Source organism: Passer domesticus, chromosome Z (genome assembly GCF_036417665.1).
Source record: "Passer domesticus isolate bPasDom1 chromosome Z, bPasDom1.hap1, whole genome shotgun sequence".
NCBI classification, from domain to species: Eukaryota; Metazoa; Chordata; class Aves; order Passeriformes; family Passeridae; genus Passer; species Passer domesticus.
The window spans coordinates 62,073,949-62,096,253 of NC_087512.1; the positions used below are offsets into that span (position 1 = coordinate 62,073,949).

Here is a 22,305-nt window from a genome sequence, read left to right on the forward strand (position 1 = left end):
TCAGTGGGTTGAGGGAGGTGATCCTTCTCCTCTACTCTGCCCTGGTGAGGCCACATCTGGAGTGCTGAGTCCAGCTCTGGACTCCCCAGTTCATGAAAGACAAAGTACTATTGGAGAGAGTTCACTGGAGAGTTACAAAGATGGTTTAGGGACTAAAGCATCTCACTTATAAGGAAAAGGGAGTTGAGTCTGTTTGGCCTCAAGAAGAAAGACAGAAAGGGAATCTTACCAATGCAGATAAATATGTTAAAGGTGAATACGAAGAGAATGGGGCCAGGATCTCTCCAGTGCTGCCCAGTAGCAGGACAAGGGGCAATAGGCACAAACTGAAACACAATTCCATCCAAATATGCTGAAAAACTTCTTTACTTTGAGGGTGGCAATCCACTTGAATAGCCTGCCCAAAGAGACTGTGGAGCGTCATTCTCTGAAGATATTCAAACAGATGTGATTCTGTACAACTTTCTCTAGTAATCCTGTTTGAGAAAGGGGGTTGGACTAGATGATCTTCATTGGCCCCTTCAAAATCCACCCATACTGTTGATTCTGTAATATAATATACAGCAAAAAATGAATTTATTGCAAATATCTTTCAGTCACAAATGACATGAATGACAATATTTGAAGAAAATATTTATGATGTTGTTTGACCTTTAGAAGTGTCAGAGAGCTGATTTATCATTCAGCATTCTCATACTGATTAGTTAGAAATATATGTTTCTAACTATGACATGTTTAATACAAAAAAATATTATCAAATATTAAAGGAAGAATGCTTTAGAAGTACAGATATATTTAAGAAATCCATTTATCAGTCTAAAGGCCACAATTATTTCTTATATCTAAGACATGACTGTTGTAGTTAATTTGGAGGGAGGGGGGAACTCTGAGGAGTCCCCAGAGGAGCCCCCCAGGCTGTGAGTTGGCTGGCAGCAGCAGGCAGGCAAGGAGACTCCACACGGCTTTGAGGGAGCTGATTAGATGGGAGTTTATTGGGGGTCCCACCCCTGGAAACAGCATGCTTACTGAGGGGGAAAGGGGGAGTGAGGAGGAGAGAGGGAGAGCCTAGGGGAGGGAAGGGCCAAGAGAGAGTCTCCCTCACACAGCTTAACAGGGAGATTCAAAGTGGGCGCAGAATCAGACTTGTGCCAATGGGATTACAGACACAGGATGGTTCAGGGCAGGACCACAGGCTTGGGATATACCATACATTTTGGAGGGGTGAGACAGAGCATACCATTTAAATAAAATGCAATACTACACATCACCCTTTTTTTTTGTTAAAAAGAAAAGATAAAGAGAAATATGACAATTAACAATTTAAAAAATGAAGCAGTAATTATACAGTTTTGTAGCATCAAAATAAATACAATTGCAGTGAGGATTATGTTTTAAACAGTCAATTTGATTTGAGGTTTGCTTTTAGTGGTAGGCAGCAAAGATAAAATGAGCATTTAATTGTAATAAATGGGTTATGTGGGTCCATATTGCAGATTTTAAGCGAATTTAAAGCATGGGCGAATGCTTAAAGGGCTTCAGCCTTTGGCACTAAGCTCATATGAGTTTTGGGATTGGCCTTTTCAGCGTGACTGGCCCAGTGGTGTCTAACTTTTTCCAACTGGCTTTTTGGACCACCACAGCCCCCAGTTTAGGCTGAGACGCTGACTTTGGTCCCTCTCTCAAAGCTCTCATCTTCCAACCGGTTTAACCGAGAAGACTCCTGCTTTTAGGTCATTAAAAGAAAAACAAAAAGGAAAAAAAAGAAACTGGCTTCAGCTACTACCTATACTCAGTGAGTATTCACCACAAAAACGGTCAAAATACTTTTCCAGACACCATTTTAGGTTATCAGTCACCCTCAGAACCTACTGCGGACAGCATAAAGGCAACAGCAATTATGATTCGGAAGTCTAATACTGGCTGAACCCTCGCTATTAAAGAAACAATTGAAAACTGCTTGTCGTTGGATCTACCCTTGTGACCTGACAGGCACTTGCTTTCTAAAACTGAAAACTGGACAATCTGCAATATGAACACACACAAACTAGAAAAGCATAATTGCAAAAACTACTTCCTGGGGACGGGAGGGAAATGGAGAGAGGACAGATATTGAATAAGAATGATAAAAAGGTTAGAGGAGGAAAGACTTGACAAAGGTTCTCTTTACTAACTGCTAGAAAAGAAGGTATTGAGTCACCCTTGAATGTCCCCTTATTTAATCAGAACTACAACAATAAAACACACTGGTACAGTTATATTTTTTGAATGTTCCAGGACATGCATTTGATGCTAATGGCCATTTTGTGGTTTTGTCTGGCCAAGGACAGACACAGGTCTTAAGGGAGGCATTAGAAGTTGTTTTGTTTAATTCTGTTTTAGTGAATTGAAAGTCTTGCTCTGAGAGGATGTATTTTTATTCCCAAGCCACCTTCAATCATAAACTGTACAAGGTTTTTCCAGAATACTGAACTATATTTGAAACTTAGAGTAGTTTACTTCAATGGAATTCCTCTAGTCATATGGTCTAAACTTAATCAAGATGAAAACAGATGCAGCTTTATAGTGTTTTGAGTTCTTCTGCATATTAAAAAAAAGGAAAAGGAAGTGAACAAGCCAGAATTCAAAAACAATTCCTTTCTTTGCAATGATGACTCAGATAAAATAATATAATGAACAGCTTTCTAATATAGGTGTATCTTTCAAAACTGATTGCTTCAACAATCAGTACTAACTGCTGATTCTGTTGCATGTTGGTTGGCCAAATACTACTGAAATGGAGTTTGTACAAAAAGAATAGTGGAAGGTTAAGAATTGATTTTTATAATACAGACTAGGAGAGTTTTGAAGTCTTTTCTCGGTAGAACATTCCTGATGAATTTTGAATTCCTGCTTTTAATTGTCCTTTAAAGACATAAAGACAGTATTCGTTGCAAGATGAACTATAAAAATGTACCACTGTACACTGACTTTCCTTCAGTGAACCATAAGGAACCAGCCTAATTTTAATCTAGAAATTTACCTCAGCCTGTAGTAAAGGAGTATGTCTGAACGACAGCAAGTGTGAGCTCAAACTGCTAGGGTTGCACAAGTATGCACTAGGAAGAGCAGCATAAGTCAGCTGGTAGGGAGACGAAGGCAAGCCAAGAGTAGTGCTCTTTTCTTTGAAGGACTGCTGACTACTGAGGGACTTAAAGCAATGATGATGACTTCTGTTGGTCTTCTGAGACAGTAAAACGTCTCCAAGACTTGCAGCAGATGCCCAGCTGTACAGGTGCCAGGTGTACAGTGACAGAAACTGCAGGAATTCTTCATGCAGATATTCTTCATGAACACGCTGACAAATTGAAGAAATACACATTGGCATTTTTAATTGTACTCTGAATTTCATTAATCATGATGTTTCTACATACTTGGTATTGAAAAGCATATCTTGTTGATATACCTGCATACCCACAAAAACAGATGATAAAAAAAAAAATCTAAATATCTTCAGAAAGGACTCCTGCAGTAATTACCTATTTACCCTAAAATCTTATGATCTGAAAAGTCAAAACTTAAATTATGGAAGAGATCAATTTAGGACAAATGAAATAAATTACAGCTAGGCAAAAACTGCACAGTGAGGGGAGTATAGTATTTATATTGTCTATAATCCTTCTCAATAATTTCAGCTGTTTATTTTCATGTTATTTTGACATATTTCAGTTTTAGAAGTGGTCTGTGAAAAATTGTCCTGTGTCTGCTACTTTTGCTTCTCCAGGAGATTGAGAAAGCCAGATCAGGTATGCTCCAAGTACTGTTGGAGAAGACAAAATTAATCTTGACTTTTCTGTGTAATATTTAAAGCTGAAGAGAAGTGATTGTTGTAGGTTCCACAAAACATAGGGTTTTATGTCTGTTTCCTCAAAATCCCTGGGGTTGCTGTTGTTTTTCACATGGAAATTACTGCTTTGTTGCCAACCAAGTTCAAGATGTAACCCTCAGTTTGGAAATTCTAGTCCCCTTATCTCATCAGCCTTTAAGTGCCAAGCCATGCCAGGTGGCTGTGTAACACAGATAGAGTGGAAAGTCATGGTGAAATACAGAGGACCAAGGGAAAGCATTCCAAATAGTATCCAAAGCCGTCTGCTGGACTGTGGCTTCTGATCCAGGGAGACTGCTTCTAAATTCGCTCAGAGACAGATCTTAACACTTGCATTGGTTACATATTTTCTGGTCTCAGAAGCCCTCTGTATAACAAACAAGAACACATTTGTAGTGTAAATTTGCAAATAATGTAGATTTTCATAGATGAAAAGCTTCTGAGAGCAATCAAACTAGCAGTGATGTTTGTAATTAAAAATTTTATTGTCACATCTAAATTCAAACGTTATTCCTATAAGAATTGCTATGCTAGGCAGTAGTTTATAAAATCTGCTTTAGTTTTGCTATCAGAAAACCATACTTTCATTGGCTGGTGGGAATCAAAGTTAGCTCTTCCTTTTTTGAACATATTCAGTAGTTGAATTATCCACAAATAAGCACAGCACACGCCTACCAAAATTTGATATTAAGACAGATTTTAGCTAATTGTCTAAATGCCCAAGAATTTCCTAAGACAGATGGATTTATGTTGCATCCTTTCAGCTACATTTTCTGTATGTAGAAATGTATGCATTCTAAGTTTCCCTCTGAGTTTAGCTTCATTAGAGTGTACATATCTCGTCCTACATGGGAGGATTATTAATGCAATTAACATTGCTGGTATGCTACTTTTGCTATCACTAAGCAATGGTTTCTGAACAGAAGTCTGAAAATTTATTGCCCATTGTCATGTGTGCTGAAACCAGATGAATTTACACAAAATTCTTAATCCTCACTGCAGGGGAAATTTCTCAAGACATCCTTTTGTTTATTACTTAGTATTGCTGGAAGTTGCTTTTCTGCTCCTAGCCAGGTGAAGAAGACAGTAGGATCAGATTGCAACAGGTACAAATAGAATAATTCCACAGAGCGCCCCTTGTTTCTTTAAACTGATGCTGAAGTTGATTTAGTTTAGTTTAGTTTCTCACTGAGGACTCCTGCAGGCAGGATTGCAAGAGGCAGCATTAGCCTTGATTATTTTTCTGCGAAACAAAATCACATTAATAAGTAGTTGCAATAAGGAATGAGAGTATGTCTAGACTGATCGCATTGTCCTAAATTTCAAAATAAAAATGTGCATTAAACAAATAATTTTTCAGTCTCACAAATTAAGGATTAGTCTTCATCCGTGAAAATATCTCAGTAACTGAAATGATATTTGATTTTTCCTTATCTACTCCTCTGGACCACAGGCAAATTTTATTAATATTTCCCTTCATTTGTGCAAGTATATACTTAAGAACTACCTGGTTTTTATTTTAATGATTACAAAAGAGATCCCAAAAGAAATGTTGCAATACTTTTATATCTATCCATTCTCTAAATAAAACCCCAAAAATCTGAGAACTATTGTGAGGAATTTGAAAATATTCCACATAAAGTGTTCCCCTATGCAAGGGAAAAAAAACCCAAAAAGCAAAATACATTATTTCAGTTTAACCAAAAAAAAAAAAAAAAAGCCCAAATAAAACCCGCCAAAAAACCTCTAAACCAAACCATGGTGTTGTAAAATGATGTAATGTGAACATTATATGGATAGTTAGGTGGCAGCCTATAAGCAATCTAGAATCAGAGAATAGCTTGGAAGAATCACAGAATGGATTAGAATCATAGAATAGTTTCAGAAGGTCTAATGGTTGTCACTTCTTCCTGTGCTTTTCTCAAAGCAGGAGTAACTTAGATCAGGGTCTTGTCCAGTTGTATTTTGAATACCTGCAAGAATGCAGACGTATTTATTTGACTTTATAAGGATGGCAATACAATTCTTTCTATTTAGGTAGGAGAGTTTGTGAAACAACCTTCACAATCCAGCCATTCGCATTTGTGAAAAAACGAAATTTCTGTGAATTTAATGGAATTTTTAAGAAACAAGTACTGTTTATATAGTTTTTCATTTTCTTTTGAAGTTTTCAATAAGTGCATCATGTTTTCAGTCTCAGATTAGATGCACATATGAAAGGAATATAACATTGTTTTATTATGTCATTAAAAAAAGGAAGTGTCTGTGAACACAAATATTTGCCTGTTGATTTTACATTGCTTTTTCTTTACAAAGCTGCAGAAGTATTTTCTAATATGATTACATATTTCAGTGATGCAGTCAGATTAATTAAACACACATAATTAACTTTATTTAATATTTGACTATTTTGCCTACATTGTAAATACCTGGAGGAAGTCATAATGAATGTGTCATGAAAAGGTTCATAAGGTTTAATACAAATCTATAGCTGAGAAAAATTGAGAACCTTCCTTCCCCATCTCCACAAAGTGGAGGCTCTTCCAGACTACATGAGGTGCCACATTTTATCTTGTTATCTTTTAAATCGCCTTTTGCAAACTTTGTGCTATAATGAACTTGGATCTAGTATTTTCAACATTAATATGGTGCTGGTTTTGTGGATTGCACAGCTGAAGTTTCTAAACCAGAAGTGAGGCATTCTTAATTTATTATTCAGGTACAGTACACCACCAGTATCTTTGGTAAAATTTGGTAAAAAAAACCCCAAACTCTGTCTTTCAGAAGTTCTTAAAAAATGCAAATATATAAACAGTTTTTGAGCATATCATATTCTGGCAACATGACAAACAGAAGCACAGGACTGCTGTCTTCCCACACATGGCTCTGCTTGGCAGAAACTTTCACAGTAAACCAATCCATGCTAGTCCTAAACCATGTACAGAAGAGGTATGCTTGAAGAGATGGGTTTGGGGTTTTTTCATGGTTTTTTCACTGTCCTTAGCTGACTGGCCTTTTGCCTAGGAGCTATAAAGTCAGAGGAGATTTCATGTCTGGAAAGAGATATATATGGGGTATTTTATTAGTGGGATGCTCTTTCCAATAATGATTCTAAAACTCTTCAAATACAGCAGTCTATAAGGACTTCATCTTAAACTGACAGAACTAATGCTTTTAATCTCTTCTGCATGGTTCTCTTATTCTAAATGTGCTGTGAAAATTCTAACACATCATTGCAATCCTCAAGCATTTTTTATATCTATCAGATATGAAAAATATATTCTCCTTGTAACTATATAGTCTTGTAACTATGAGATGAAGTTAAATAAAATATTAACTTAAGTATATTTATTTTTTAACTCCTTTCTCTCAAAACAGAGTAAACACCTGAGTTCAATTATGTGCAGAAACTTTTTGAAGTTTTTTGGTATTTTTTAGTTCCTTTTCATTTGTATCCTTTACAATACACTTCAGCTGTTTAGAAAGATAACACATAACATTTACTAGCTTCAGTTAGAATTTTTATGCCATAGCCATGACATTGAATTTTATCTAACGCACATTTATTTTTACTAAAAAGAACAAACTAACAGAAGAGCTAATCTTTACCAAAACCATTGGTAGTTTTCAATACAAAATACCAAGTCTTAATAATTTCAGTAGGATTCAGCTATTTTTACACCCGCACCTTGATTATTTCACTTAGATAACTGGGTAGTTAATTATGACTTTTCTTGCAAGTTCATTTCTTATAATAAAATTTTCTTTTTTTTACTGATAAAATGGCTTGATACTTCATTTTGCATCGAAGAATAATGGGTGAACTCTTCTTATGCTTTTACTCCTAGCTTTGGAGGCAGGATACAAAATGTGTGTGTTAAAAATAGCCACACCATGCTATCCTTTAATCAGTATGCATTAGAGTCACTTTCTTATTAGTTCCTCTGGTGTTTGAGTAAGAAAAGGCTGATGATCAAAACATTATTCTACATTTTCTCTTTATGAGCCTGTTGTGTTTAAAATTACTAAAAGTTATTTACTAGCCTCAATTTTTTTATTTGTTGCGTTTTCACTGTTAGTAAGAAGTAAATAAAAGACTTTCAAATGTCTCGTAAAGCTAGAGTCCCTTTTCCTTGTTTGTATTATTTCCTCATAAATTATACCAAACAGGTGTATATGTTTGTTGTCAGCTGTATTTGTCACTGCTCAAGCTGTCTCTTGCCAGTTTTTCAGCATGTCGCTAGACATGATTTATTGTGTGCTGTCATTCTATAGTTTCTTTACAAAGAAGCCAATCTGACAACAATTCCTGAATAAAGAAGTCATCCAAATAGCAGTCAGAAGAGCATAGAATTTACCTGATAATCTGCAACTTGATATTTACTAAATCTCATAGTACTCCATTATTGGGCATCTTGGATGGGAGCAAAATTGAAAGAGAATGTATTTCATTCCCATGTAAACAATAAACACAAATTTATACAAACACCATCAATAATCAAAATACTTTTAAATTAAAGAATGCAAGTTTTTTCCTGTGGTTTTTAGTGTTACATTGAAAGTCTCCTTGGGCTATCCGTGTTAAGTTACTAGCCAATTATCTTATCATAAAATTGTTCAAAGGAGATAATACATAGATTATATTCACCATTTCATAAATCTGGATCAGGTAGAATTAATGATAATCTAGTTGCCTGTTAACACATCTGCAATGGTTTGTTACTTTCACAGATGCATATTTATACATCTCTGGTAAATTGGTATATCTCAATCATATAGACAGGGATATAGTACAAATTACTCAGAATAAGATAGGAAATGGTGATACACAAGCTAAAAGATTCATTCACTGAAAAATCTCTGGTCCTCACTTCCAGAATTTAACACCAGTGTCTGAAGATGAGGGATGCTATACAAGCTCCATTTTCTTTTCAATGTTTTTCAATATTCAGTATTCAGCAGAGATAATCCACTTCATAGAGTTCCAAATAAAGCCTCTAACTTTGTGGTGCAAGATAGCTGTCTTTTACAGTGCACATTACCTTAAGAAAGAGAATCAATTGGCATTAACGTTTCTAGGTTGTTAACATTGTCTTTTAAAATTGTACATAGAAACTTTCTTTCCAATTAACAGATTCTTCTGCTATTGTCAGGAACATATGGGTCTCAAGATGAAAGCCATAATAGGCAATACAAATGTCACTTTAATGCTTCCAAGTACTTCTTATTTTGCAGGGAAGTTTCTGGCCTTATTACATCTATTATTGTTGTTTTATCAAATTAATTCAACATTGATGAATTCAATTCAATGAATTAAACTACTTTCTCCCTTTCATCTTCCAGTGCGCCCACAAGGAGTTTTCCAATCTGAACACCCTAATTTCCATCTGAATGTGGCTAGGTACATGTCTCTTACCTTGTCTTCTTGTAGCCATGATATTTTATGAAAAATCCTCTGCTAGGATTTTTCCTGTCCTGAGGACCTGAGAGCCTCAGGAGAGAAATGTAAACAATAACTATCTGCTGCCGTGGAATGCCACAGGTGCATCTTCCATTGGTCCATGTGGATTGTTTTCAATTAGTGACCAATTACAGCCACCTGTGCCAAGGCTGTGAGCAGTCACAGGATTTTGTTATGCATTCGATTCTATTCTTGTTCTGTGTAGCCTTCTGATCTTCCTCTCTCTTTGCTCTTTTAGTATAGTTTTAATGTAGTATTTTAATATAATATATAACATAATAAATCAGCCTTCTGAGCAAAATGGAGTCAAGCCTCATGTCCTCACACATGGGGAGTCAGCCAAGACAAGATCTTCTGATATCAAGAAAGAAACCAATGCAATGGATATGGCATATCACTTGCTCTTCCTATCTTACTACATTTGTTGTTGTCATAGACCCTTCTTGGACAACACTGGTCTCTTCAAATCAGAGTGGTGCTGTTACCAAAAATTCAGTAAAAGATAAAAAAACTCCTCAACACCAGTGTGGCATTAAGAAGCAGGCATTCTTTATTTAGCAAGATGCATGAGGGGATATTTCCTCCAAAATATTGCATACTATATACATGAAAAATTCTGTTTATATACTTCATTTTACGTACACATTCATTGATTGTCCCAGGATAAACATACATATGATAATAATTTTCCTGAAATCATGAACAGATTTTCCTTCTCCTTTATACATGTGTTTTTCTGCCCTGGGTGCCCCTTTGTTTGTCCCTAGTGGTCAGGGACCCAAAAAGAGCTGACTGACTGGTGAACTGCAAAAACTGGGGCTGGGTACCTTCCAGGTCTCCTTCTTACACAATGGACATCTTGCAGTTCCATAAGCCAGTGGGCTTTGAAGAATAAGCACTGTGTTAGCTCACTAGGTGTAGATAATTTTTCATCTGGCAACACTAATATATCTGCAGAAAATAAAAGATATGCTTGAGATGAAGATTCATCTAAGCATTGTCATTTTTCTAGTACAGCTGGTGTTGCTTTCCATGGAGGAACTATTCTGACATTTTGCACAGGCAAAAACCTACTTTTTCCTGTTTGTAGCCCTAATAATCATAAATCACTCAGAGTAAAACATCTCTGCATGCACACTTAGACTGGAACAACTAATTTGAGTAGCCTATGATAAAAATTATAATGGCAATAAAATGACTGAAAAACTTTGAAGGTTCTGGATTTGAGATTCTGATGAAAGAGTCTAGATCCACTGCTGAAATATTAACAGGTTGAGCACAGCAAAATGTATACTTCCACACGGAATATTTTTCCTATATACAGTCTCCAAGTAGAATTATTGGCAAAAGCAGGATTCACATGAAACAAGTAACTCAATAATCCCAAACTGAAGTGGCATATGCCTAAACTAGCCATTAAAAATAGATTAAGAAATATTTACATTAAAATGAGCCCGTCTCCTGGATTTCAGTATCAACCTTGTGATATTCCTACCCTGACGTGATAGGAACTATCTGACACTCTTGATTTGAGTTGTGAATCACAGCTAGCCCTTCCTCATAAAATAAATGCAGTGGTCATATCTCCCTCTACTTCATATACCAAGGTTCAATTAAAAGAGTATTAATTCTGTTGCTTCAAAGTCTGTGTAATTCTGTCCAAAGGGACTGAGCACACACCTGTAATACTGTATAAGGAGGGTACTTAAGTTCTTTATGTGAAAACAGCTTTAGTATTTAAAAAATAAAAGGCTTTTGGAGCAGTGGAGGAAAAGGAATCAATTAAAAAAATTATTATTCATGAGATTATACTGGCCTAACCTGCTGAATATCTGAACTATGGTGCATGTCTCCACAAATGGTCTTGGTTTAGGAAGCAGACCTGGTTTGTGGTATTTCCAATCTCTGCTTTTTGCTTCTTGCTTTTTTTTGCTACATGTCCACTCCTGTTTTCTGTCAGCACATTTCAATACTCAGTCAATAGTACTGCTGAACTGGAATCTTCAGTTTAAAGCAGAGTATTTCTTGGTTCATTCATGTAAAAATATGTATTCTCTTCTATTGCAAAACTACAATTCCATTGGTAAGACAGATTTCATGGGCAGAGAAGAATAGTGCTGCAGGATATTTCTCCTCCTATCTTTGCAAATTTAATAAATGTCGTCATGAAAAATAATTATTTTCTAATGAGACTGAAGAAAATGGGAATAATTTCTGAGATCTGTCCCAGGGTTTTCAGATGTATCCATGGATAATATTCCAGTGTAAAATAGATAATATACAACCATGAATTAAGGCAGACCATGAAACTTTCTGTGTTGTGAGTTCCAAAGGCTGCAGTATAAACAACAAGGAACAAAATGAGATTATATGCAAAACCAGATTTACTTTCTCCTAGGCAAGATTTTTGCAGAATGAAAAAAAAATAAGGCAAACATTGTTTTGTTTAGAGTATAAAAAAAAGCAAAAAATGATCGACAGAGTCGTACCATTGTGACTTTAAAGACTGACATTAAAAATCTCTTAAGCTTTCTGCCAAGGTCAAGGAAAGATTATTTTTTTTCTCCTTTTTTGTTAACAAAGGAACATCAAAGACTTGAAACAAAGGACAAATGTTTTCAAAGATTGTAAAAAAGTAATAAATATTTCTGTTCTTAAGAAGAAAGCCTTAAATTTTAATAAGAAAGTGTGAGCCAATAGGTATGCACATTTCCCTGCTGGCAGATGCCTCTCACAGTAACAGACAGCTGACCTCAAGGAAAGGTAATTTTGTAATATAGCATTGTTTTAGGCCAGGTACTTTATACTATCAGTCCAATGACCCATTCATAAATACATGAAAACAGACTGATCTATGGCATGCACTGTACACTTTCTGAATGGCACTAGTGAAAACAGGGATATTAGCTGCTGGCATTTTGTTTAAAGAAAAAGAGAAATTAGGATTACTCTGATGGATGGCAAGGTTACTGGGCACTGTATGTATACAGGAGAAAAAAAAGATTCAGAGGCACCTGTGAATTATAGGAAGCTGGGTCTACCATTTGTGAGACTGTAAGAGATTCCTGGCTGGTAGCATTTTGGGTGTGTGTGGAGAAAGAAGCAGGCTGGTCCTTGTTCTGGTGAGGCAGAACATTGCTCCAGATATTCCACCCCCCAGAACCTGTATCCCAGCCCAGAGTGGCCACCAATCCCTGGCACATTGCAGGCAATGCTCCACACCCTGCCCCTGGAGCTCCAGCTCAGCCCCAGAGTGGCCAGATGACTGAAACTCCCACCTGGGGAAGAGCCCAGGAAAGCCAAAGGGTATTTAACCTGAGACACAAGGTCAGCATGTCTTGACCCTATCTCCTCTTTGAATCTTTATGAGATGGACACTGCTGGAACCAGGAGTGGTAGTTAGGTTTGTTCTTTTCTATATCTTTTCTTCCCTTCTTTTTCTCTATCTAATTCCCTCATCTCAAAGTTTTGATTAACTTAAAATTGGATGGCCTTGGAGTTTGCTAAGTTAAATGGGCTAAGTGAATGCTTTGTGGATGGTTTTATGTTGATTGAATGCTGCTCTAAACGTTTGCCAAAGTTCTCTGATATTCTGAATCTGCCAGTAAAATATGTTGTTGTTTTGACCTCTTGAGAATATCTTTTTAGTATTTCTCCTGTGTGTTTACTTAGAGTACATAAAAAACTGTAAGCCCTTTTAAGAGGCTCATTGAGCCTTAGTTTTCTGTGCTTTACACCATTTCACAAACTTATTTCTGTATGTGTATTTGACAGATTAACCTTTGATTAATCTTCCATGAAGAGTAATTGAACATCCTCTGGATACGCCGCCACACCCTGAAAAGGAGTGGGTGATACTTCCCAAAAATGTTAGCCCAAGCTCAACTTTATTTTTTGCTTTTTAGGAAATATTTTTCATTTCCATTTAAATCTCCTGCTGTGATTAATATATAGTTATCTGTACCAAAGCTAGACATGCTAAAGCTTTCTTGTATAAGTGAATATTACACTGCAGTCACAATAGCATGAAATTTCTAAGTAAGTTAATTACAAAATTTCTTTTGCCCACCTCCAGCCTATAGTCTGGAAGAAACAGAATAAAAAACATACAGTGTCTTGGTATTGTACAAGCAGGGTTCAAAAATAGCTAATGCATTCTTGAATTATCAGCACTGATTTGGTCACAAATCTAAAGAAGAGCACCACATGGAATATTATAAGGAAAATTAACTTAATCCCTGCTAGAGCCAGTAAAATGGAAAAAAAGAAAAGATAAATAAAAAATAATTTGCCAGTGAAGGAAAATAATTTTTATGTAAGACAGATGAAAAACAATATTACAAGAAAAACCTAAAAACATTCCAGGAAAATCAGTTTATATGGATTGAAACAAAGTTGTGTGAAGTATATTCTGTCTCTTCCTCTTGTCCTCTTTGGAGGCTAGATGTCTTTCACTTTTGATTTAATTGTTCAGAACATAACAGCATGATAAAAGCTTTTTTTATGGAAATTTCTCACAGCAAGACAATCAATCATATTTCCAACACATTCACTGTCTTGAACCTCTGAGCCTCAAAGACTTTTTTTTTTCTATGGAGCTTACTTGTTAATTTAACACTGATCAAAGGCTAAAACATTTATCATGCTTATTAGTGAATAAACCTAGCAGCAGGTATCCCAAGTGAGGAAGCAAATCCTCATTTCCTGCAAGAATGAACTGGAAATTATCCAAAACATTTTTCAGGAGTGACGAGCTGTCAAAAGGAGGCAAATGGCAGATGTGGCAGCTCTAGGGTTAGGAATGAAAAAGAAAGAAAAAAAAAAGAAAATTAAAAAGAAGAATGAAAAAGTGTCTTGTAAAGGTATCTATAGACTATTCCATGGGGATATTCCACAGTTTCATTTAACTTAGTTCTGAACTCCTGCAGCAACTGACCTTGGAAAGAAGTAACACCATAAATTATAGTGGAAATTTATCACATTTGCTTGGCTAGAGCCCTAATCTTTCTTTGATCCTAAAAGGGAATGTTGACAGGTGGGGGAGGATTCTCAGAAACATCTTCTGTACAAACAACTCCAGTGTGACCTCAGGAGAAGTAGTAAACCTACATTTACCAGTTTGTAGCAGAAGGAAACTAGGACTGCATTCTGAACTGGTTCACCATTAAAGTTTTGGGCCCACTTACAACCGGGTAATTTATCCACAAAAGTTTCTTGAGGAAGCAGTATCTTGATAAACCTACTGAGCTAATACTCAAAATAAATAGTAGCTACCATCAGATAACTTGCTTTGTTTGATGAAGGCAATTTCACCAACAGTTTTTGATTTGTGCTGCTTGCCTTTTACCCGAAGAGACTATTGCATGTCTTTTAGTCTTTTCTCTTGTGTGCTTGTTATCACTTCTCTTGGACACAATCTGATCATCATCTTCCGCCCAAACATCACTCTACCTTGCTGTACCTAGATCTCCTTTGATTCTCTGTCACTGAAAGCTGTGGATTTCTAAATTCTTTGGTATCCTCTCCATCTGCATTTATCCTCCAGACTTCAATGCTTTCACTTATATAGCTACATGTTCATCTTGATATGCTATCCAGGAGCACAAACAGTGTGGAATTATTGCAGTATTTGCCTGCAGTGTTTAGGAGTACACTGCTGCTCTATAGTTAGAATATGTTAACAAAGGTGTAATTTTCAGCTCCAGGAACTGCAACACTTATGGATTCTGCAACAGAAGGAGAGACTACACGATCATCCATACAGAACAAAAGACATATACATGGCATGAAAAAGCAAAATTAATCTACAGCAGAGACAGTAGGTGTCCTGGTTTCATATAGCTGTTCTTGGTGAAGTGCTTTTTTTGTCTATTGAATTTGTGTACTTGATAATAAAGCTCTTATAAACTGTGAAATTAACAAACTCAACACAGCACACTGGCTGGCAGAGCCAGGATTATGGCTTCAAACCATTCTGACTGCTGGATTACTTTTAGAGATTTTTAAGAATTTTCTTTTTGCCTGGATTACTTCTTTGCAATAGGAGCCCATCAGTGTTCTATGCATCAACTCACTGATTTGTTGTGGAGAAATTTTCACTTTAGAACTGACAGATATAAAAGGTCCTTGTTGTTATCCATCTTGGTCACTATTCCCAAGAGCAGCAGAAGACTGAACATACTTTTGTGTTAAACAAAGTTTATTGGTGAGAATATAGTTACTATTTTCCATGAAAAAATTAGAAACCCACAGAAATTAGATAATGTGTATGACTACCTCAGAAGAAAAAACATCACAAATAGGCAAGGTTTCCCATATTTGGTTTTTTTTACAAATTTTATTTTATTTGTACATACAAATTTGCTTATTTTATTTTTCTCTTAATAATCGGTAGCTATTTTCTTGTCGAAGTAGGAAAGAGACACAAGGAAAACACAAGAGTTTCAGTGATTACACTGAACGTTCTTTGTAGTTCTGAGTAGCAAGTAAGTTCAGTAATAGTGTAAGTGAATGCAGAAGTCATGACGTACTTTAAGAGTAAGATTTGAATGGCAAATTCCTCAAATGTCTCACATATTGTCAGAAGTTCATAGGCTTATCTGTGGTCTTTCAGCTGTTACCAGAGCCTCATTTTACAGAAAAACATGACACCGAGAAAAAAGTCCTGCAAAGACTAATTTAAAATGCATGCACATTATTTTTATTTTGCAATGGATCTTACTAATTCTATGTTCTCCTGCTGAAGAGAAGTGTGGCTATAATTTGAAGATGTTTTTCTTTGGTATCTATTTTATATTCTCTGAAGGGGAAAATGAGAGGTCTTGTGGAATAAAATAAAGTCTCCTACTTCCTCTGTTGTGACTCTTTCTAAGGTTTCTCTAAAAAATACAGATCTTCTAATTGAAAATATGAGTGGTAACAACTATTTACTCCAAAAAACTGAGAAATCAGGTTTAATACTCCCTCCTTACCTGCTGTTTTTATTGCCACCAACATCAGTAGTAACCATAATATTAGACATTTGAAACTAACAATAAAAATAATATCTGAAAAAGAAGACTAGGAATGTTAATTAAATATTTTTCAATTAATGAAACTGATATAATATTTACTCTCTTTATGTCTTAAAAATCAGATATGGTTACCACAAGCTAAGACAAAAATTCTGGAGCAACTTAAATAATTGAAAACAAGTATGAAATTTTGAAGTTGATAAAGGCAGAGCAACTTTAAAAACTTGTTTCCTTTAAGTGTAGAGAACAGATTATATTTCTGATCTTTTCCTTTAAAATGCATACTGAAATGCTACTCTGCTATGTTCTGCTAAATAAATCAATAAAGATGTGCAAATATGTGTTTTGAAAATTGAACTGAATAAAAAATCAAACTAGACATTAAGTACTATTTGATTATGAAACAATCTCCCTTGAGAAATGGTGGAAAAAAGCTCCATCTCTAAGAATGCTAACAGTTTTGTTACACAAAGTATTGGAAAATATTATTTAAGGAATAATTTTGTTCTGGCAGCAGTCTGCGCTAATGTGCCATTCCCTTTCTGTGGTTTCTATAATATCTGCCAATAATGTGTTTTAGTTACTTGATCTTAAACTCTCCTTTGAATCAGCCAGAGACTTTTATTAGAGCATATATTTTAATCAAGTATGGACTCTGAAAATCAGGAGTTGTATGGAAACCTGAATAATAAATAATGTGTAAAATGTACTAAGTTTCTTCCATCCTTATCAAACATGGTTACAATGCATATTGGAACATATTGTGAGATACCTATGTAGCATTCCCGTCCTTTCAGCAAGTGTCATGGGCTAATAAGTAAAAACAATTTGTCATTACACCATCTATTCCTGGCTTTTGAATACTGTAGCAAGTATAATAAAGGAAGCGGGAAAATGCCTTGAAAAATTAAATGAAAAATTGGCCCAACATAATTCCTACAAAGAGATAAATGTTATTGTTCCACGGAGATCAAATGTGCACATATTAAAATATATTTTACTGGGAAAAGTTCTCAAGATTTTTCTCCACGTTTTTGTGTAGTTAGCACTTCTTTCACCAAAATCAGGGGCTTCTATCTAGTTTCAAAATGTCAATACTGTGTACTTTTTCTTCATTGTGGTGTGTGATTAAAAGTACAGGATACAGAAGAGATTCCAAATTAGCCACCAGCAGACACCTAAGCTGTTTAGAGCATGGTGCTAACCACATCTAGGTAGTGGGTTTGATCCCTGCACAGGCCTTTCATTTAAGACCTGGACTCAACAATCCTTGAGGGTCCCTTCCAACTCAGAATATTCTTGGGGAAGTGTTTAAGATTGTTATTTTGCATTCCAAATGCTTTATGTTTCTCTTTTAAGGCATTATTTATTTCCTTGGTGGACTAAGAAAATAAATTCTGACATTATTTTCATCATCAGTCTTTTCCTCCTCTTTACTTTGCCTCCACATTTCTGAATATTTCCAAGTAATCATTTTATTTTCAACTACGACAGTCAGTTACACTGGATCCTCTCAGAGCCAGGCCCAGCTTCCCTAAAAGCCTGTGGCTCCTTCCACTCATATCAGCTATGTCTCTATCAGGCTTTGAGGAGGAATCAACTTTTACAGTTACTTGTTCATCTATTATTAGGGAAATTATTTTATGATGAATACTTGCACCACAAGAAGAATCATTTTAGTTCTAGTGACACTGCTTTTTGAAAGACACCTCTTGTTATTCAGTTTGGATGACTGCCTGCCAGACACAGATATGGAAATGGCTTTTCCACCTTACTCATTTTAGCTGTTGATTATAATTAATTGGAGCTTCTTAAGGACAAGCATATGTTATGCAGTAGCAAATGTTCAGTATAAAAATTTGTCTTGGGAAAACATATCCAATCGGTGCTTATTTGTGAAAGAGGACTGATGACAAAGAAATAATTAGTCCTCTGTAGAAAAAATTTTTAGGACCCTGAGTCCTAAAACTGTGTCCCTGAACTGTGAGACCACAGTGTATTGACCTCAAGATGTGCCTTTACATATTCCTTATCTGCTAATGACAGGGTAAAACAAAAGAGCATGAACTTAAATTTCACTGAACTCTGACACTGAATGACCTAAGGGATAGAGGATTTTGTGGGCATATTTGGAAGAGTCAACATACAGAGAACCACAGAGTCATAGAACAGTCTGGGTTAGAAAGGACCTTACAGATCACCTAGTTCCAAACCCCCTGGCAGGGGCACCTTCCCAGATTACTCATAATTCCACCTAACCTGTCCTTAAATGTTTCTAGAGTGGTGTATCCACAACTTCTTTGAGTCACCTGCTCCATTGCCTCACCACCGTCACAATAAAGAATTTCTTCTTAATGCCTCATCTTGACCCACACTGAGTTTAAAACCATTTCCCCTATCACTGCATGCCTGTGTAAAGAGTCTCCATCTTTCTTGTAAGCTCCCTTAAGGTACTGGAAGATACTGCAGTCAGGTCACCCTGAAGCTTTCTTTTTTCCAGGTTTCACAGTCTCAATTCTGATGGGTTTTCCTCAGAGGAGATGTGCTCCATTCCCCTAATCCATCCCCCTTCCTCTGGACTTGTTCCAATAGATTAATGTCCTTTGTCCACTGGGGACCCAGTGCTAGACATAGTATTCAGATAGGGCCTCAGAGTGGAGCAGAGGGGCAGAACCTCTTCCCTCATTCTTCCGGCCATGCTGCTTTGGATGCAAGACATGATTGTTTTTCTGGGCTGCAAGGGCATGCAACTTTTGCCTAGCTTCTCACCCATCAGCACCCTCAAGTCCTTCTCCAACGGGCTGCTATCAATCTGTTCATCCTCAAGCTTATATTGATTATGGGGGTTGCCTCAACCAAGGTGCAGCACTTCGTCTTTTTAAACCTCATGAGATTTCATAAGCTCAATTTTTGGGCTTGTCTGGGTCCCTCTTTATGGCATCTCATCCTTCAGGCTTGTCGACCACACCACTCAGCTTGGTATCATCGGCAAACTTGCTGAGGTGCACTCAAGATCTTTTTCTGTATCATTGATGAAAACATTGACTAAGAAAGAGGAAAGCCTAGCATTTTTTTAACTAGTTTATATCAACATATGACAATAGCATATTAGCTGTTGCTAGCCACAGTAAAGCTGATAGACCAAGTAACTTTGGGAAAGTGTAAAATTTTACAGGCACAATATCATTTCCATAAACACTGATAAAGTGACTCCTGCAGCCATTATGTGGCTACTGGCTATTTCACAATAATTTGCTTGTCCTGAAGGCTCAGGTACAACTATCATTCTTGTACGAAAGAATATGTCACACCAGGAATTGAGTAAGCTCTGCTGAATTTTCTTCCTGGTTATTCAGAACTCAGGTGGTCATAGTTTGGGGAGGGGTGTTTTGTTGTTTTTTTTTTTTTTCTCTGCCTGATAGTTGTAGTTAATAGCAGAAAAAAAAGCTTGTGCAAACAGCTCATGAAAGGTAGATGTTCCTCGAATGAAATAATAATTCAAAACTTTGGCATCATTACAGATTATTTTGTTATAAAGATAAGCAAACAAGCTTATCAGCAGACAGATAACTTATATTATGGAGGTAAGATAAATGTAAACATATGTAAAAATGGTGTGCATCTGAACATTAACCACTATCTATTTACATGGAATAACCAACAACTGGAAGAATTGATTAATTTGATTCATGGCTTTGGTTTCAATTTAACTGTATAAGGGGGGAAGAAGAACAAAACAACACAGTATTGCAAAATTTAGCTGGAAGTCCTCATAGGAGATCATGCAGCAATATTTCAGCAGTGTAGATAAAAATAATCTAGACAGAAGAATATGAGTGCTTTTACAGTTGATTCATTTCAAGAAAAGTCAATAATGAAGTGGTTTGGATTAATGGTTTAAAAAGATGAACTTAACATTGCTAGTTAATTACTGTGTTTGTAAAAAATGGAAGGAAACCTCCCTCTGCTCCCACAGGAGACATCTTGAGTGAAATTATGATTATATTCATAAAAGGCCAAATTTTTTTGCAAATCTATGGAGAGATGACCAAGATTGTTTCTTTTTTCCAGAGGTGTTGCTCCAACTGTTTTTTAATTTTATTGAAAGGGTGGTTTCACTGCCCTGAACAAACTCCCGCAAGTTGTGGGAGTGCCTGTCTGCAGCCACAGCTTCACCCTGAGAGGAGCAGAGTGGTCCTGCTCCAGCCCGAGGTGCCCCAGCCCACCGGCAGCACCTGGCCGAGGCAAGAAGGCATCAACTACAGGCTGCCCCAGCTGCCAACATTGTCATCTCCTGCCAAGAGGAAGGTGAAGACCTACCACAAATTGTAGCCCCTGACCGAATACCAGCTGCCAGAGTGTGTAGCTGCATTTGCTGGTGGAGGAGCTGCTGGAGAGATTGGGGGTTGGAAAGGGGCAGGGGGGAGAAGATGTTTTTACTTTTTCTCCCTACAGCAATTGACAAGGGGGGCCACCATCCAGGGGAAATGTTACTCTGCCATTTTAATTTTCTCCTTGTTCCCCAGGGTTGGTGAGATTTCAGCAACTTGGTAGTTAGTGGCTATTACTGTTAGTTTTTGCCTGTTACTATTTTGATTTCAATAAACATTTTTTTTAGTTATATCTACTTGTATTTGTTTATCCTTATTGGTAGAAAGGGATTGGCTAAACTATAGACAAGGTAACTCATTCTAGGATGTCCCCCCTTAAATTACCTTAAACCAAGACACTTGGGGTGCACATTAGTGTAGTACCTCAAAAACTGCATCAGGGGTCTCTGTTACAGGCACTATGGTATATGTATTTTTAATATTCTGGTGTCTTTTTCCTCAGATTCCCTGAGACAGTAATTCTCATATATAGAATATCCTGATACAGAAATTGGCCAGATAGAAACTTTCTAACTCAGTTCTGAGTATTAGAAATCTGTCATTCTTTATTGCAATATGGATCACTTGGAGCATCCTTCCTCTAACCAAGTGCCCTCAGCATCAGGTAAAGACAGTTTTTGTCATATGCACAGATTACATATTCATCAGCTATTCCTGATTACCTGATGTATATGTATCACCTCATTTTACATGGTTGTTCCCTTATCCTAAGTCCTTACATGGTTCTTTGGGGTCCTTTTCAGTGGTCTTCAATGTATGGTATCTTTTTTAGATGGCCATTCCTCAATCCCCACTTTTGAGTAAGCACAATCATTGTTTTGCATAACTTCTACTTTGTCAGCCTTGCAGAGCTGAGCTGGTATCCTGCTTCAGTTTTGCACAACTTCTGCATGTCTAAATTACATCTTTTACCTATTTTTCCAAGGCTGTGCTGTTCTGTTCTAATTGTATTGTCCTTTTCAATATGAGAAAGGAAAATATTGTTCAAATTAGAGAAAATAGGTCTACTTTCTTGTTCTGGAGTTTCACCTGCTACAATAGACGTATCCTTATCCGTATCCATCCCATTAAATTGCTTTTGTTGTTGTTGTTTGTTTGTTTTGTTGTTTTTATGTAGAAAATTGTATTGTCCATGAAGAAGGGTAAATAGGTGAAGAATCAGGCTTAGTGAATTTTAGACGCTAAAAAATAAACAATTAGAAAAAAAGTAATCGACATTAAAAAGTAATCTGTACTTGAAATACATGAGACTCAGTTTGTGCAAATTCCATGCAAAGCTGAGGTACTCTTTTAAACACTATAAAGTAAAACAGAATTATAGATGAAGAAAGCCTTAAGGCAAAGAATTAATGAAAAAACTACCCTGTTGTGAAACTCAGCAGATTAGCTGCTATAAAATGGGTATTATATTTAGAAGTGTTAAAGCTGGTTTGAGTTTTCAAATTTCAGGATGGGATGTAAGATGTACTCAATAGTGTACATCTGTTAGCAGTTAACTAAAAATAGTCAACACATTGCTGACCTTGAAAATATCCAAGGAAAAAAAAAGAAATTAATATAGTGGGAAGATAAGTTCTG

At 36.3% G+C, this 22,305-nt stretch overlaps 1 long non-coding RNA gene across 1 annotated transcript; it reads right to left on the reverse strand.

Annotated features, from left to right (window-relative positions):
* Positions 1-449: 449 nt before the first annotated feature.
* On the reverse strand, positions 450-9,363 carry LOC135291026 (uncharacterized). The gene is made up of 3 exons (XR_010353899.1): positions 9,279-9,363; positions 3,020-4,229; positions 450-546 (listed from the first exon to the last, which is right to left on the reverse strand). It is a non-coding gene; the product is annotated as an uncharacterized LOC135291026 (long non-coding RNA).
* Between the last annotated feature and the right edge of the window lie 12,942 nt (positions 9,364-22,305).